This window comes from Falco biarmicus, chromosome 8 (genome assembly GCF_023638135.1).
Source record: "Falco biarmicus isolate bFalBia1 chromosome 8, bFalBia1.pri, whole genome shotgun sequence".
Lineage (NCBI taxonomy): Eukaryota > Metazoa > Chordata > Aves > Falconiformes > Falconidae > Falco > Falco biarmicus.
The window spans coordinates 12,633,338-12,650,698 of record NC_079295.1 but is presented as its reverse complement, the minus strand read 5'-3'; the positions used below and the strand labels follow the sequence as shown (position 1 = coordinate 12,650,698).

Sequence of the window (17,361 nt, the reverse complement as noted above, 5' to 3'; positions counted from 1 at the left end):
TGGCCTGTTTCTACGGACTGTATTTAATGTAAAATGCATCAGTCAGCCATGTCGGAAAAATCAGACTCCGACTCCCGTTTGTCTGCAATATCAAATCATCTGGTAATGCAAATAAGCACACAACACATCACAACTTGTAGCTTAAGCTTTGGATGGAAGAATAACGGTATGAAGTAATAAGTGGCACGTTTAAGTTTAGGATGGTTCCAAAAATAGTTAATGCTGCATACTGTAAAGAAACATTAATAAACAGGCCAGTTAAAGATCAGAGCACCTGTGCTTTTTATCACTACGATCTGGCATGATATACTTACGTACCAATGAAATATGTCTTCTAAGGCACACTGCTGTTTTCTCATACGGAAGCAGTCTTTTTCATTTAATTTAAACTGCAGTTCAAGTTTTAAGGGATGACGGTAAAAACTGCTTACCTTCCTGCAGATTTACTTCTATGTCCAGTTACAGCTGATATTTTACACTAAGTCTCTTCTTTTTCCCTCCTCAACCCATTTTTACTCTTACAACAAGCACAGAACCAGTAGAGCAAGGAGTGTGTGAGCAGGTCACCTGTCACCAGAGTCGTCAAACCTGTTTACTATGATCAGAGTAATTATATTATTATCCACATTAGTTCATTAATGATGAATGATGCAAAAGGAGAGAATGACTGGGCTGGGCTCTCAGATCTCTCTTTGAATTTCCATGAAGGGAGCAAACAGTTCTGTGAACAGTAAAAGTACTGAAAGCTTGTCCCTGTGGATTTATGCCCTGTGGTTCAACTATCAGTTGTCCAAAAAATTCTCATTGAGCTTTTCCAGTGATGAAAGAGTAGTTCAGTGTGGATGCTCTGGTGTCTAATAAGAGCTGAACTGCCAATAAACCCTCTCGTGAATTTAGATGCCTGTTTTCATTGAACACACAGCATTTTGGAGGCAACATAGAAGTTACAGAACTATAATATGCCTTAAATTATCTTTTTGTGCAGCATCCCCCACTCTTCCCATTTCTTTCTAAAATAACATCTTATATTAGACAAGTCAAATGCTTTCACTGGCAGTTGGGAATTTGGAGAAGACGTGTTGAACTTAGAAAAGTGTAATTGCATGCAAATACAAATTCTAACATACACCTTGGACAGTCAATTATTCAAATTAGTTTGACCATTTCTTTATATATTTCAACAAAAGTTAATTTCCTGCAGCTGGTGTACCTGTTTTTAAATCTCACACAATATAAAACACAGTCCAGCCACTAATGTCTTCTACATGACTTGCCAGTAATTCATGTTAAAACTCATGTAATAATGGGATTTTTTTTAAGCAATTATGTTTAAGCTACAAGCATTTGAAGGTTTTTTAATGAAGTATAAGAGCTCATAATCAATTCTTTTCCACAGAAACATGGAAAATAACTCTTCTTCAAGAAAAAAATTTTAAGGAGATAAAAAAAATCAAGTAATGCAAGTTCTCACTGAAAGGAATCATTTCACCACCAAAAAAAAAAAACCCAACCCAAAAATTCAGAACAATGCATAACATATTTTCATCATTTCAACTACATAACGGCAGGGAAGACATTAAAAAGCTGATGTCCTGGTGCTGACTGTGCCTAACTTACAACTCTGAATCCTTTTGGACTTTTTGGTATTACTTTGCATGAAATCAGCATAAAAACATTCTCCAACCATTACTCAGGCCAAAATGCCACGGTGGACTTATTCCTAAAATGTACCTCTGAAAGGGAGACTCTTGCTTCCCACAAAACATGGTGTGGATTCTGATGATGTGATAGGAGCTTTTGTTGGTGATTTCATTTCCAGTACATTGTCACTATCAGCAGAATGAAAACAATTTCCCACTGAATTCATGATAGATCCTTCTATTGTCTTCTTAAGAACTTAAAAATAACTAACGCTTTATATGATTGAAATAACATTTCACTGATGTATGAATGGAGATAAAAACATTAACTTAAAATTTCAAATAATATATATACATGAAGGTATGTGTATACATATTTTTATGGGTAAAATTTACACACAAGAGTGAATGACTGAAAATTACATAAATACACATATAAATGTACAGAACTCACACATATAGGTAGGTTTTCCTCCACAGCTAGAACACTGAAATGCAATAAATCCATTTATAATCATCCTCCAAGCACAAGAAAAGTTTCCCATAAATGTTGTCATTTGACCTTTTCAGAAAAGGTCACCAAAAGGCCATCGATCTCTCATTGGATTTCAATTACACACACTCTGAACCAAGGATCTTTACATTTACTGCTCTCATTTATCACAGAATGTTGATTACAGGAAACATCCAAATTCTGACATTTCAAAGGTCAGTTTGCAATTTTTAAAAATTCCCCTCTATTATTCATTTTACTGCATGCTCTGTTCCACAGGTAATCCATTAGGAACACAGGTTTACTTCTTGATCTAAATAATTTATATCAGAAGCTCAGATTTGAGTGGAATTTAAAAATACTAAAATGAAAGACAACTGATTACACTAGTTATTCATCAAGGGAAAACATTTTGCTCAAGATAAATGTTTTTAAGTTTATGTAGATGTAGGTGTGGTTGATTTTGGTGGACGGAGCGTTGCTGCTTCTGCTGCTGTTTTTACGAATTATACTCTAGATAAAGGTGTGATACCAAACTTGAAAACTAGTGGTGGATATGGTATTAATTTCTGAGTTACCACATTGCCACGAATAATATTAGTAGCATTACATCTCCCCAGATACCTTGAGTTCTTCAAGTTGATATTTAGGCAACGTGGCAGGCATGTCTAATCAGCTCCTACATTCTGTTTCAACATTTCAGTGAATCACATTCTCTTTTTAAACACTCACAAAATAAATGTCTTCTCCCATACCTTTTACTCATTGGAATTATAATAAATGTAATGGATTACATGTCATTCCATTACATACAAATAAAGAATTTATCCAAAAACTTAATTTGGTGTTCTCTTGCAATAATAAAGTGAAATAAATGTTGATAGTTCTGAGCGTTAACATAATGCTTAGTTTATTAGGAAAGGGGAACACTCATCTGTGATTTATTTATTTTTTAATGAGACAAAAGGGTACTTGCTTCTCTTACCGACAGTAATTCCAGGATCTTCTAAGCGAGCTTCTAATCCAGGTAGTTCTAATCGAGTTTGAAAATCTCACAGGTGTACATCTTCATATATATACAGCTGCTGTGATGACTTATAAAAGGATATTAGAACATGAATGGCTTTTAATGTGCTTTAGCAACTATTTGATATGTGCAAATACCATTAAGCAGATTTTCAAATTCACCTCCAGGTTCCCCCCCACCCCCTACATTGTTCTACCTGCCCTGGGATTTTGCCACAAAATTATATTGCCCTTTTAATTAGGCGTGGATATTTAACTTCAAGAGAAAGGCTGCTAATTTCTGAAGTGGTAGGTCCCTTGCTCTGTGACTGCTTCACATAGATGAACCCTGTACAGCTGTTGAGCTCAGTGGCCCTGTTTGTAAAGCGCTTTTTCACATCAGTGGTCCAGACCAAACCTGGTGACACTGACTCACATTAACCAGGCATTTATATGCATCTCAGCAGGTATCAACCTGTTAGAAGAAAAGCTATGGCACAGCAGTAGAAATACACCATCCTTAAACTTTGAGAGTAACAAAACACCAAACCTAACAAACTGTCTCACAAACTATGTGCAGAGATCCTGAAGCATTTCTGTGGTGCACACGTTCATAGGTCAGGTCGCCCTGTGGTATTACATCTTGACTTTATTTCAAGCATATAATCATACACAGATATATATTTTGATAGAGACTATATGGGATCTCAGGGCTTTGCATAATGCAGTGTTGCAAAGTAACGATATACTTAATCCAGAACAGCTGAATAAATACCAAATAAAATCAATCTTCTAACTCTGGTATTGCTCCAGGACTGCAATAACATATGCCCTTTCCCTTCGGAATATTTGGTCAGTGCACTTTAAAATGCATAACATAGATATGGTGAGGAGTGGTGTTACGACTTTTTGTGCAGGAAACAGTTTCTGTATCAACATTTCCTACTGGCTGCCATTCCTGAAAGCCATTTTCATTTGATTGCAAAGTGCACAGCATAGGTCCAGAATCACTAAGCTCTCTCAACGGTTTTAATGCCATAGAAGATAGTTAAGAACCACAAAGTGCTACAACCAAAAGGTGTACAAAGTGTTCCTTCTGAACATGCAGGATCAGACCTTCCATGTGCCCATGTAGCTTGTCTAATACAAGGCATGGAAGAAATATCCCTAAATTAGTAAACTATTATATGCTGAAGATCAAAATGAAATTAAAAGATCATGTGCTTCTATTCCCACTTTTTTGACTTGTATTCTCTGGAGAGCTACAGCATGTCAGGTGGCTGCTCTTGCTTAAACCAAGAACTGAACGGGTCCCTCAGGTCCTTCAGATTTGGGAAATGAAAAAACACTTTTCAATTACTTCCTTCTCCATCACTTCCAAGCCCTGCACCAATTATGGGTTTTCCTGCTTCGGAATTCAAATGAAAGAAGGGAGAATTCTAAACCACAGCTGGCAGGATATCATACTCCATTTCATTATTCTTTTTAATACAGATTAATAATATTCTCTCATGTTTTGATGGGATGATCACACTTCCTTATGCAGCATGAGAAGCACTTTCTTTAGACTAAATTCCAGCTAGTGCTGTATGATCATCCAGGAAGAGCTATTGGGAGTTCTTTTATTTCTCAGTGTTTGACAGACATATGGTAAGTATTACAGCACCATGACAGGGAGACCACGTGCTATTCTCTCCTCCCTGAAATGGTTGTTTGCTTTCCTCACGCACTGAACCATGCAGCCCAGCTCAGTGCACCGAGATGCACCAGGCAGAGACATTAGCGAGGAGATTAAAAAATTGCAAAAAGCTACATTTTCCACTTGTAGATAATATTTTATCCACACAGATTATCCAGGAAGTACTTTACATGTAGTATTTTCTCAATCCTCATTCAGAAATATTTAGGATTTTGTAGTGTTGGCAATGTTGCTTAGACTGTTGTTAATCTTAACAATATAAACAAAGGTAGGCAAACACTAATGAGCTATACCTTCGTTATGGTATACATTTGAGCAAGTTATTTATTCACAGAATCACAGAATTGTCAGGGTTGAAAGGGGCCTCTGGAGACCATCCAGTCCAACCCCTGCTAAAGCAGGTTATCCCAGAGCAGGTTGCACAGAGTTGTGTCAGGTGGGTTTTGAATGTCTCCAGAGAAGCAGACCCCACAGCCTCTCTGGGCAGCCTGTCCCAGCGCTCTGTCACCCTCAGGGTAAAGAAGTGCTTCCTCACATTCAGATGGAACTTCTTGTGTTGCAGTTTGCGCCCGTTGCCCCTTGTCCTGCCGCTGGGCACCGCTGAAAAGAGCCTGTCCCCATCCTCCTGCCACTGCCCTTAAGGGATTTGTGTACATTGATAAGATCCCTCTCAGCCTTCTCTTCTCCAGGCTGAACAGGCCCGGCTCCCTCAGCCTTTCCTCACCAGGGAGATGCCCCACTCCCCCCATCATCTCTGTAGCCTCCGCCGGCCCCTCTGCAGCAGTTCCCTGTCTCTCCCGAACCGGGGAGCCCAGCACCGGGCACAGCGCTCCAGATGAGCCTCACCAGGGCAGGGCAGAGGGGGAGATCAGCTCCCTCGCCTGCTGGCCTCGCTCCTCCTCATGCCCCTCAGGGTGCCATCGGCCTTCTTGGCCACAGGGCACACTGCTGGCTCACGGGCACCTTGCTGTGCACCAGCACGCCCAGGTCCTTCTCTGCAGAGCTGCCCTCCAGCAGCCAATTCATATACAGCCAATTGTATACAATTCATAGCATTACAGTTCTTAATTATGCGTTAGATTGAGCAGTCCCAATTTACTATCAGCACCTTGATACTCTGCAAAAAGTTAATTTTAGTATTGAATGGGGCAGCTCTGCTTTGCCAGAACCTATTTGCCATGTTAAATGTAACCGAACAACAGGAACATTTCCCACATCTAATATTCTAAGAATTACAAATGCAAATTACATGAAAGGGCTGTTCGATACTCACTGCCACAGCAAAATGCAATTCTTCTATGTGCCTTAACTCAGTCCATTTCATAAATTTGTGCTGTAGATACATGAACTGTCTTGCATTGCATTCTACGTGAAAACTGTTGTTGCTGAGTAACATTTTCCTCTTGCTGAAATGTACTTACATACTAAACTGGTTTGAAGGTGTTTTCATTAGCATGTTTGATAAGTACTGTCTTTGACCTCAAATATCTAGAGAAGCAGGATATCTTTGCAACACTGTGCCTCAGAAGATGTATTACAGACTAAAGCAGAACAGACACCTGTCAGCTATAAAGGAAAGAAAGGAAAGCATGCAATGTTATAAAAAGGATGAAGTGCTCCAAAAATACAGTGCTATCTGAGCTATCTGATGTCCTTGTTCCGTTTCATATAGTTTCATTTCACCGTTATTACAATTAATTGAGTTAGGACAATTTTAAAGCCATGTAGGTACTTTCAAGATACACAGTTGTAAGAAACAACCAAATAAAGATGGAACAAAAATCCCAGTTCTCCAAACAGGTACAGTGTAGGTCTCAATTGAAGTACAAGTCACTGTCGGATGTATAAACCTTAAATCTGAGTTCAGCTAAACAGTGGAATGTCTGGACCTTGGCCTAATTTCTGAAAGTCTAATTTAACCTCCATTTCCCTCTACTATAGAACCATGCAGTGAGGCTAGCTACATTTAAAACTGACTACACAAAAACCCTTGTTCTTATTCCATGGGTTGCCCCCCATTTCCTTATTCAGAACAGAATTTCTGATGACTTATACAAACCATATTTGATTTTCAAACAGCAGTAAGTACCACTGAGATAATATCCTCAAGAAGAAGGAATGGGCTAGACCCTCAAGAACATAATTTATTTTTACTATTTTCAAAACCCTTACTGGTCTAGTAAAATCCCTGGTTTAAAGCATATATATATAAATATAGGCACTTCAGTAAGCAGTATTACAACCCATAATAAGTATTACAACCCATAATAAGCCAAAAGTCTCAGGAATCCTTCATTCCCTGACACAAGCAGAGAATTTGGCCTAATGTTAACACACAGATGAATCCACCATGAACTATTCAGTATTTCAAAAGCTGCTGACAGTTTATAAACACATCCTATATGTTTTGTTTGGTTGTTTTGTTTTGAAAAAAAAAGGTCTTATTTCTTATAATCACTCCAACTGACTGTAGTCCTTTCACAATGGCCTTTATTTAAAATAGCAAATATATCCTACTAGAGAAGAAAAAATGTTCTCATACATAAAATTCCTCTTTGCCATAAATGAAGTCCTCGTAAGAACTTTCCAATCAGAAATCTTATGCTTAAAATCCATTCTTCATAGCTAGAAGGTTGTATACAATTTTTAAATGCATTTATGCACTGCTTCGGGACATGACAGGTGTGTGTATGCAGGAGTTATATTCAGCAAAACTCTTGCATGCCACTGGGGTAGGGTTCAAAACTACTATTTTTTTTTTAATTTGAGAACAGGAACTTTTTGGACTGGTTCAATATTTCTTGAGCGACCAAGCATGTTTGAGGCAGGCACACACACCCCCACCCCACCTGCTCTATATACAGTAGAGAACTTGCATGCAAAATGGAACTTGCCAACTATTAGTTTAGCCAAAGATATTAGCACTGTTTGTATGAGCGAGCACTGAGTGTCAGCATCAGATAAAGCACTTTTGAGAGATTATTGTGGAGGATGGTCTTTCACAATGCTGAAAGCAGACAGATTAAAAGACTGAGCATATCTCTCAAACTCAACCACTGCATAACTATGCTTAATCTATTGTACACTCTATGCATATTCTTTGTACAGCTTTTAATATTCTGCAGCAGACAGAAAAAGCTTTGGAGAAAAGAATCAAGCTGAGGCCAAAGATGTTTGAGCTTTCAAAGATGAGATTTTCATTCCGGTGAGGGTATCCCAAAATTGTCTTTCATGGATCTACGATTACAGAATTTAAGTACCTAAGACATTGGAAACACCCATGGACTTAATTTGAACTTCAAGGTGTGGGTTGAATCTGCACTGAAAATTTTTTTGAGAAGAGACTCTATCTGCCCTCCTACTTTTTATTGTCAGAAACATTGTCAAGAATGGCTTTTTTACTGATCCTTAGGAGACTATTCCTTGAACAAAATTGTAAGTTCTAGGCACTAGTAGCCCAAGTGTTAATTCAGCTGGCTATTGCTCACTATGTGACTCGACTTCAGCTTCTAACCAGGAAAATCACAGTTGCTTTGTTACTGAGACAGGGCTTCTGAAAGGCCGTAAGAGTTTCATACCCAACACACCTGACTTCAGAAAACTACCAAGAGAATGATCAGAGTGTGCATAAGGACAAGATTGCCAACAAGCTTTGTAAGCATTTCGCATTGTGCTTGCAGTCCTTGTTAAGAAAAATGAACTCCAGCCGCAGAAAATGCTATGGTCATGCAACACAATCATAAGACTTGCAGCAGTACCTGCACTTCACATCTGCCTGTTCGTACCGATGTCATTTTTAAACATGAGCTGTGATAAATTGCTTAATGGCAGGATAATTTCTTTTATTCATATGCAGCCTGGTATTGTAAAGGAACAGCAGTAGTTTGGAAGTCAGAAGGGTGAGTTAAATTGCCTGGGTTTTGTGTATTTTGTATGGTTTTTTCTGTCTGGAGAACTGTGGTATTTCTTGTTGTTCACTGGTTACACTGCTCACTGACTGCAGAAGTCTATATTCACATATCCCAAAACCAAGGCATTCTGTTCACTTTCATCGTAAGGCCATCTCCAATACAAGGTGTCTATATGCTTTGGCTTTCAATTCTATTAAAGTTTATAATAAACAACCCTCTATAACATCCCCTCACAGAGGGAAGAAAATTACTGAGCTGGGCAGAGCAGTTTTCAGGAGATGGTGTGCGTACTTAAACCAGCTGCGCTGAACAGAATGTCTTGTACGTTTGCAGCTCTTGACTGTTTCAAGGATACTCACAGGCTGCAGCACCACTATTTTCCATTTTCACTAAAGTAACTGACACAAGAATAGATTCAGGCTGTTCTCTGGCTGTTCTCACAGTCTATGTCTGAAAAATAAAGACTCAAGAGCACAGCATCTCATTTGTCAGGGAATTGGTAGAAGCAGTATACTTTCCGCTTCTCCCATGTTCTGTAGTTTGATTCTCATCAGTTTTGATATTTATTTTTTTTAAAGGCTACAAAGAGGAGAGAAATGGTAATCAGATGGAAATAAAGATTTCACACCACAAAATATCTTTGCACATGAATCTATTGCAGTGATCACAACCAGAAATGTTGCTCTGGTAGGCAATGCAGGAAAATGAACAGTATTTCTCTCACGTCTAACAATTTCCTCCCTAATCGGCTTCCCTAGGGATACTCTCTTCACCAAAATAAAAACCATTCTGTTATCAAGGAATCTCACTCTAAAACCTTAGTTTCCATTTAATACTCAGGTTTTATATGCTGTCAAACCAAGATAGGAATGTAGTCCATTAACTTTATGAGTCGGTAGTAAAATAAAGACCAAAGTACAATTAACTAGAATTCAAAGTTAATAGCTGGTATATTTTAAAGCAATTTATGCTTTACTAATCCAAGAAAAAAATAATTGAAATTTATTCAGATTTTGTGCCCTGAATGAACCAAACTGTTCAAGAGCAGAGAAATGTGAGTTGCTCATGGAGCAAGACCACACAGGCAAACTTTAGCCAAAATCATTGAGAGGCATTTGTTCATACAGAAAAGGGATTTAGGATGGAAAAACGGGCCTTAGGACATTGACACTGTGACAAGTAGAGCTCAGTGTGACACTGATGGGACCAAATTCTAGCAGTGCCCACATTCGCATTAGCCAAAACTGAAAGCTCCAGAGGATGGTCACAGTGACCAGTGGGCTCACTTAGGCCTTTGCATTTTAACTGCATTACAGGAATTGTCGCTGACTGGCATGAAACATTTGCTCTTGCAGATTGCCAGAGTGAAAGAGCAAAAGCTGGCAATGCTTTTGTTTCCCCTTTTATCCAAAAAACCCATCAGGGTCTCTAAGACCCAAAGTTCCCATTTGACGTGAGCAGACTTGAAAACTCTGCACCAGCTTACCTGAAATCTGCAGAACTGACTGCATTTCTCATGGATTTTTCTAGTCATTACCATTGCTTACTTGTCTCTTACTCTGGATTTTTTATTTTCTTTCTTCACTGGCTCTCAGAGTAACCAAAAGTCTATGGCAGCCTCAAAATATTTGCTTTCAAAGTAACCTTGAGGAAGAAAAAAACAACCACTGATATTTTATGGACAGACACTTTAAAAACTTTCTACAATAATTTGCATTGAGCTTACTGAATCCAGTGTCTCTTATCTCATTGACTCATTATTTCCCATCAGTGAAAATAATTTCCAATATTTTTCAGAGAAAAATACAGTGTCAGTAGGGCGCAAACACAATGGTTGTGAATAACTCAATAGACTGAATTATTCGTGCACAATTCTCTTTGCCCTGAAAAAAGAGACTTTGCCATAACAATTATGTTCAGTAAACATTTTGTGTAAATTAAAGAAATGAAAATAACAATAAATTTCTTTGGAATATGGCGGCAGCAGAGGTAACAGCGCAACTAGAAAGAGAGAAATGGTCTAGAAAACTCATTTCCATAAGAAATTGTATCAGGTGACATTTTATTAGATCTAATCCTGTAAGAGGTATCACTATGTGAATTCATAATTCTCGTGAGCAATTCCTCATTTGAATAAAGGCTATTTGCAGCAAATTATTACACTGGGCTCAATGACTCCCTAGAAAGGGTCAGTGGGAACAGAAATGATAACTACAATGGACAAGCGCTGAGTACTCGGACCCAGTGAATTTCACACTGTAACTATATTGAGTGTTAATTTGCTGTGAGAGGAAATATCTGAAAGCTAACATATTTACCTAAGTCTTTCTGTGTATCTGAAGTAGTTGTTGGTTTTTCATTTTGTACAAAGTTGCCTTTAGCAATATATTAGTAAACTGAAGATGTATGCATGTACAGCCACCTATTTTTAGTTTTTACAGATGTCACAGGACTCTCAAAAATCTCAGGATTTGTATTAGAAGCACTGATGTACAGCTTTTCGAGAAAATTTAAGTAGGGAAGATGACGGAGAGGGTAACAAATACCTATGTGCAAGGTTGGCATTGCCAGTCTAGCATACGGAGGGAATAGCATAGAGATACGGAAAGAGGCAAAGGTGGGTAAACCGGCGAAAAATTATGGAGAGATCGTGAGTTGAAGAGAGAAGGAAGTTCAAGAGGCGTGATAGCAACAAAGAATAATTTGAAACTGATACCAATTCAAGGATACAAGACAGATGTCTTGAATTTGTGGGGCAAGAGCCCCCGGTAACAGTGCAATGGCAAAACTGTCAGTGAAGACTCTCTTTATTTCTGAGGTTGTCAAAATATACCTTTTTGCAGTCATTTCCTTGTTTGGTTTTGGTTTGGGGTTTTTTTTGTTTGGGTGTGTGTTGGTGGTGGGGTTTTTTGTAGCATGTTATGTTGCAGTATACACAGATACTTCTGTGATTTCAGTGCAACGCTCAGTAGCCTTCCGATGAAATTTTTTTCTTTACAATAGCTTCATTCAGAGACTGTGCAAACAACTTCAGCTGAAAACAGTTCTCCGTACACTGCCAAATCCAAAACGTCATTGTCAATAAAGGGTGAAACCAGCTAGCACTGATTTGTGTCACCAAGAGCATGGTGTTACAATATCAAAGGGCTTCCTAATAACTTTTGAGAAAAATAGTTTTTCTTTCTTCAAAACAATTGCATGTTATAAACTTACCTTTTTCCACAGTCAGCTTATATTATTTTTACAAATTTATTTACAATATTATTTAAGTTTATATTATATTAAATATTAAACTCTTTGTTATGTGTCCTTTTTAGCCTTCAGAAAAAAGCCTAAGTGGAAGATCAGTTTTCCTGCAAACTCATCTGGACCAGTTTTCTGACTTCAGCAGTGGCCATTAGCAAACTATTCATCAATCGACTAATAACTCAGGCACCATTCCTGAAAGTACCTCCTGCAGGCAGTTTTGTATAACATCATTGAAATGACAGAAAAGGCACAAAATTATTGCGCTTTTGAAAAGAAGATGCTATTGAAACACATAGCCCACCAAACCAGTGACAAACCTCAGTGTCCCAATGTCTCTGTATGCTAGACCTGAGTAAAACTGTTACATTAGGCTCACGGTTAGGGTACCCAGGGACAGCAAACTCGGGAAAGCTTTGGAAGTAATAGATGAGAAATAAAGTAATTAAATACTAAGACTGGACAAAAATGTTCCATGTCCTAAAACTGAGGTTCTGAAAAAATATAATGGAAAAAAATCTCTTTCTACAGAAAACTGAACACTCATCTGAAAAGCTGAAACTGCCAAAATAGTTTGCTTTCTTGAACGGATATCACAAATGATTTGTAGGGTTACCCAGAAAAGTTAGGAAAGTTTGGATTAATATTCAGATCTGTCCTTTCAATAAAAGATTTACTGGTGATCTGTACATATATATATACACACATACATGTATATACACACAGATGTGTGTATATATATATACGTGTATGTCTGTCTTACAGCTTCTTGAACCAAAAGGTACAGCACTGAATCCTATAACCATATGAACCAGCACTGTTATTCCAGTTAGTGGAATAAGTCATAGGCATAAGCTTATTTTTATTTTTTTGGTTTGACTACAGTTTCCGTTAATAAAACTGTTCCAAATGCAGATGCCAGACGAACAGAGTGCTCAGAGCTGTTAATAAATACACTGAACGACAAAATGTCTCTATATGAACAATGCATCTGAGCTAGCCAGATTAGAGGATTATGTTTCCCACTGCAGCAGTTCATATTATGGTGACACAGAAATGTCAAGGATAACAGAAGTGACGGCTGAGGCATTTGAAAAACTGAAATTAAAAACCGTGACTTTTAAACAAAAAAATAATAGAAAGATTCGCAAATCAAATTAAGCAAGACATTGCAGAAGTAAATAAACCCTGAGTAGAAATTATTCAACTGAATTGAAAAAAGTCATTAAAAGGTCAGGTCTTACACTATTCTGTGTGACACCAAAAACAGGGGATCCATTTTCTAACCTGCAGAAAGGGGCATTTACGATAAATTTCTTCAGTTTACCTCTTTGGAATTCAAAGCCATCTAGAAGTATACTCCCATCTACGGAACGTTGCAGAATCTCTCTTTGTGAGAAAACTTGTTATTCGTCTTGCTTTCAGAAGATTGGAGGTGCCATGGGGTACGTTCTCAGAGAGAAGATCCTCATGTAAAACAAGCCAGATTGCCTAAACAGAAACATCTTGCTTTGAAACCTTGTCTCATTTCCTAAAACTAAGTTCCTGTTCGTTTTCATTGTGGTTACTATAAAATCAGTATTTGTTCCATCTTGCAATTATTTTTAGTAATAACTGTGTAACAAATTGCACATTAACTAAGCATATCAGCAGTAAAGAAGTCAAGACTACATGTTTTGCCATGTTACTGCTGCCAGCCACAAAAATGTAAAACATGCAGAAAGAGAAATACATTTACAAGGGGAAAAAAACCAAACAAACAAACTGAAGACAAAGCTCTATCATTACTTCTTGGTAACTCTTCAATTCTTTGTTATATCCTTCTTGCTAGTGCCCTGGAGGATTCTTCTTGCTTCCTGTAGCCTCTCCTCTGTGTCTCTGTCTCCTGGTCAACTAACTCCCAGCAATAATCTCCTTCCTTTATACTCCATTTCACCATGAGTCTTGTAGTTTTCCACCATCTCCAACTGCATCAGGTGTGTCATGGTTTAGCCCCAGCCAGTAACTAAGCCCCACTCCCCCTCGGTGGGATGGGGGAGAGAATCAGAAGAGTAGAAGTGAGAAGTCCTGCAGGCTGAAATAAAGACAGTTCAATAAGCAAACCAAGAGCCATGCACGCAGGCACAGCCAAAGGCGGCACTCACTCACTCACTCACTCACTCACTCACTCACTCACTCACTCACTCACTCACTCACCACTCCCCCTGGGCGGGCAGGGGCTCAGCCATCCCCAGCACAGCCGGGCTCCATCGCGTGGAACGGTGACTGTGGGGAAGACAAACGCCACCGCTCAGAATGTCCCCCCATCCTTCTCCTTCCCCAGCTTTACATGCTGAGCATGACACCATATGGAATGGGGTGTCCCTTTGGTCAGTCGGGGTCAGCTGTCCCGGCTGTGCCCCCTCCCAGCGTCCTGTGCCCCCCCCGCCTGCTCGCCGGTGGGCTGGGGCAGGGGCAGAAAAGGCCGGGGCTCTGTGTGAGCGCTGCTCAGGGGTAACGAAAACACCCCTGAATTGTCAGCACCGTTCCCGGCACAAACCCAGAGCACAGCCCCATACCAGCTACTGTGAAGAAAATTAACTCTGCCTCAGCCAAACCCATCACAAAGAGCTACCTGACTGATAACTCCTACCCTCCCTTTTCCTAGTGCCCAGACCGTTCCTAAGCCTGCTACTGCAGACAGTACTTCTGCTGCCGATCCGCTTCACCTCGGCCAGCGGATCTGCACCTCTCCCTTCTGGTGTCTGAGCTAAAGGTGGGCACCGGGAGCTGCTCCTGTCCCCTCTGAAACATCCAAAGCCGTTCCTGCCTGAAACACAGCCTCTCGCTCCTGCGAGCTGCGGGAGAGGAAGCACGAGAGACTGTAAAGCTTCCACTCCCAGAAAATACAATGAGCTTCAACCTCAACTCAAACTGAGAAATCTATTTTTTAGACAGAGGACATAAAATAATTTAGTTGAGCGTCACAACTGCTAGACTTTTTCTATGCCCAACTGCAACCTTTTTTTTTAAGGTTGGAAGTTAACTATGACAGTGGTCCGTGTTAGACCTCTGACAGACAACAGAGGAGGGAAAATCATTCATTTGCCCTTTAGTCATTGCTCTGTTCCACCTTAACGAGACTATGACTTCAATATTGGGATTAGAAAACTACAAGAATTACAAAAAGTTCACATCTTTTTTAAAAAACAGTCTGTCCCACAATTTATGGAAACTTCTTTGGTTCAAAAAAGTGGGACTTACTAACTTTTACTAAGTTAATTACAAAATATAAACAAGATAACTGATGTCCTTGAACTACGAGAGCCTACTTTGAATTTAATAAGCTTTTTCTTTTAGTCCTCTTACAGCTGATGCTCCAACAGTTTGTTTTGTGCTGTTGAAAATAGCATTTTTAAAAAAACTTTATACTTGTATGATTATTAGGACCATAAGTAATATAAAAAACCCCTTACGAGCGCTATAACATTATGTAAACTATTACTGTGTGATTTAACCTAACATTTGAGACTTTATTTTCAGCATTTAACTAAGTTTCTTCAGACTCCTGATACAAATGGTTGCTCTGACTCATCTGTCTCCCCAGTCTCCTATAGTTGTTCTTTTTGCTGTGACTCACACAGTATCATTCTTTTACTTTAAATCACAAACAATTTTGCTATGTTAATTCCACATACTAGGTAACCATCACATTCGTTTCTCTCTTTTACAACGTTGCATAGTTATGGGGTAGTACCACAATATAACAAAGATCCAAGCAGCATTATTCCATCCTTTTCTATTATCTCTTTCCAACTGAACACACTTTTAATAGTCTCACTGGTCTTTTGTGGCCCTATGATATGGTGGAATTGTAACCAAAAAAAGTGTGTTCTTCTGGGTTTTGATCTGTTACAAAAGTCTAATTTCTATTTTACCAGAAAAATCTTGTGAACTGGCAACAGGGATTTTTGCTCAGTCACATCTAACACTGCAGGCAGGCTGTTTCTTCACACCCCATTTCTAGCAAGGAGACAGTCCCAAGCTGCTACTGTCACATATAGCATCCTTAGGTAAACCTGTCCCGAATTCAGAGTTTGCATGTTTATCCTGAATAGGTGGAGCTGTCACCCTGCTCTGAACAGGGTATGCTTAGTGGTTACAAGGTAACTTTATACACAATGTGACAATTTAGGAAAAAAACTCTCAAGAATTAGACAATAAAATAAAGACCTTAGATTAAGGATACTTTTTCCTGGATTGGCAGTTGCTCAGCCAGGACCATGCCATAGTAGATGTTCCCGTAGCCCACTGAACTCTGTCTGGAAGAATAGGGCTGTACTCGATGCCTGGTGCCTCTCTGTATGACACCCCAGAGTCCTCCCACCCTGAGACACAAACACACACTCCTTTTCTTAAGGAAAATCTATCTATGTGTCTTTGTGAAGCAGAGCAAACTCCAGAAGGGGAACTTAGCTTGGGCACTGCAATATCCAACTCCCTTGGCTTCCTACCATCTGATGTAAACTACTCCTGAGTTCGGTACATAAGATCACTTTATAAAACTTTGAGAGAAACTGAAACCTAAGGATCAGTTCTCAAAAATCAGTAAACTGAATAGAAACTGAGTAATAACTCCTTCAAATTAAATACCAGGAAATCATAAGGAAAGCTGTAAGACACCACCCTCCCTTAACAACCTGAAGTATTCAGATCCTGTTGCTCACCTGGAGGAGTACCCCAACTTTTCTTACAGACAGGGCAAATTGCTGTGTGATTTTTGTGGCAGCCCTATGAGACCTCTCTTTCCTCACTTGCAGCCTGGTGCATGAGTGCTGTATTTTAATTCCTGTACATGAAGAGTCACAGATGGGGATGAGCTGTATGGGCCAGATGCCTCTTGGCCTTACTCAGCAAAATGACTGCCGACTTCAATGAGACTTTTGCTCAGTTAATGAATGCAAAATGCAACTGTGTATTTTGCTATGGTTTCCATTAGGGCCCTGAATACACAGGCAATTACACATATACTTATGCATATAGACACTGATTGGGTAAGGTAATTTAACACGTGCTCAACTTAAAATACATGAGTGTTTTCAGTGAAGTCAGTGGAACAACAAATGCATGGAATTACGTGAATACGTCAGTGTTTCCAAGGTTGGAGCTGATTTTCTCTTTGCAGGTAACAGGCACGCAGAGGTAGGCTTCTAGGGCCTTTTCTCCGACTCTGCCTCTACAACCTACAGACCAAACAAGAAAGAAATCTATGACTTGACAGGTAAAGGATGGAACAACTCAGCAATGTTATTTTAAAGTGGATTAAAACCATCTGAAATATATCCAGTCAGTCATAGAAATAGTAGAACATACTCCTATAATGGGAGT

The 17,361-nt window shown here is 39.1% G+C and overlaps 1 long non-coding RNA gene across 1 annotated transcript; it reads right to left on the bottom strand.

Annotated features, from left to right (window-relative positions):
• Positions 1-3,028: 3,028 nt before the first annotated feature.
• On the bottom strand, positions 3,029-13,340 carry LOC130154499 (uncharacterized). The gene is made up of 3 exons (XR_008823766.1): positions 13,322-13,340; positions 10,235-11,803; positions 3,029-3,215 (listed from the first exon to the last, which is right to left on the bottom strand). It is a non-coding gene; the product is annotated as an uncharacterized LOC130154499 (long non-coding RNA).
• Positions 13,341-17,361: the final 4,021 nt, after the last annotated feature.